The sequence below is a fragment of the Octopus bimaculoides genome, chromosome 5, assembly GCF_001194135.2.
Source record: "Octopus bimaculoides isolate UCB-OBI-ISO-001 chromosome 5, ASM119413v2, whole genome shotgun sequence".
Lineage (NCBI taxonomy): Eukaryota > Metazoa > Mollusca > Cephalopoda > Octopoda > Octopodidae > Octopus > Octopus bimaculoides.
In genome coordinates, this window is record NC_068985.1 from 35,488,205 (window position 1) to 35,490,444 (window position 2,240).

A 2,240-nucleotide genomic window follows, 5' to 3' on the forward strand; every position below is an offset into this window, starting at 1 on the left:
CTTTTCTTAGTTGTAGTGCACCTGAGCACTGTATACAACAATTTCTTTCATATATATATATATATATATATATATGAGGTTCCCGGCCGAAATAGACTCTCAACCACCTTAACAAACTCTCGTGTTCTGACACGTTACAAACATGTAATTACATAACGGTTGAATAAAATCTGTAATAAACTAAGTCTATTTGTGGACACTTCGTTTCAATACATCCAGAAATACTTAATTTGAAACGAACAGCTAACCATTATAACTGATGACACTTGTAAATCACTCAATCAACAGTCGAGCTTCCTACGAATGCTCCAGTCTATTTATGTCTTACGCAGTGCACAATATATGCCATATCTGTTACAAAACATTAGACCTACTGTTTGTTGTCAAGCCTCAATAGCCAACGTATCTTAATTTTCGTTACAATTTTTTTACAGATACATTTTTTTTGTGTGACTCATAACAAGGAGGTTATCATTCTCACATCTCGCAGACAAACAACGGGTCCATAAAATACCAGTTATTTGTTAGAGACGTCACACGACATAACAATCTTAACGTTTGTTCTAACTTTATTATCCAGTTATTTCAATAACAAGAAAAGTGTGGGTGAGTAATTCAGTGTGGAGCTGTCATCCAAGCTATGGTAATGAATAAACTTATCTACCAAAAAGCGTTGTTTCCAGCGAGCCAACAATGGACGACATCTCAATGCAGTTACTCGAGATGCTAGAAAAAACATCCAAATTTCTCGCAATCATCTTAAAAGCAACCTACTATTTTAAGATGGAAGGATATTGCATGCTCTAGTCCTAGATACAGTATGTCTAAAAGAATAAATGAAAAAAATCCATAGGCAGATTGCTTTTAATCACACAATGTTCAGTCAGCAATAACGTTGTTCATAGTTTGCTAACATTTTGTTGTTAGTGTGCTAGGTAGCTTTGAATTTCAATAACCATTTTTTTAATGCTAACTTCTTATTCAGCAGTCCTATGATCACAATCATTCTAACCATGAGCATCTCGTAAGCAGATCTAAGATAACAACTTCTTTGCATGGCCGAGCGAGCGAGGTTAGTCAAAGAATCCCTGAAACCTAAATCATTGAACGCTCGTCAGGAATTTTACAGTCCCTGCATCTGTTTCAAGCGCTACCAGCTGCAAGCATGGGGGTCCCTGTTTTCCGATTAATCCCGGAATGGTCTTTACGTTCCAAAAGCAGCCCAAGAGATAAATCCTTTGTTCCCCCTCTTTTGGCTCACATAAAACTGGTCTACATAAAACTTGGCCCACATAAAAAGCCTTTGTGGATGCGAAACCATTGGTCATTCTATGACTGGACTCAATTACTTTTAATATATATATACATACATACATACATACATACATACATACATACATACATACATACATACATACATTAATACATACATACATATACGTGTGTGTGTATGTATGTGTGTGTGGAGAGAGAGAAAGAGAGAGAGAGAAAGAGAGAGAGAGGGGGTGAGAGAGAGAGAGAGAGAGAGGGAGAGCAATGGAAAAAAAGCAAGAGGGACAAGTTTTATATTGTATTACTTTAACGCTTAGAAGGAAGACTGAAAGCCTTAACGTTTCAGAAGCGAGTCTTTCATCAGAAAAAAGTAAATAACTATCCCAACTACTGACTTCTTTTTACAAAAACTTGTATCTAGAACTGCAATCGAAAGATTGAATTTCAGTTACTGAGTGAAAATGTAATTCAAATGATCCATGACTCTTTATATTACTCATATCCACAAACTTTGAAGTAAGCAAACCTGAGACTTATGAAGGGTCGTATATTATTCATACATAAAAGATCGATCTACCACAGTCACATGGTACATCTACCCAATAGGGAGACTTTCTGTCGCGATGTTTCTAATTCTTAATCTATTATCTATTCCATTGTTACTATGATTTTACAGAACAAAAATATTAAAATGGATTTAGAAGGAATTAGAAACACACAGATGATTTAAGACCTGATTTATTAACAAGATTCTTATGTAAAGTGGATCGTAAAATTACTTAGTAAGTCTTGAACTTTGCTCATTCTTATTTCTTTTAGTTTTAGTTCCAAACTGAGGGTGATCCATTTTTTCAACTATGCCCCCAAAATATTACTAAGAACCACCGGTATATCATCTTAATTTTTCTGTTTGATATTCCATATTTCTGATTTTGTGGCATCATCACTATTAACAAATATATATATAT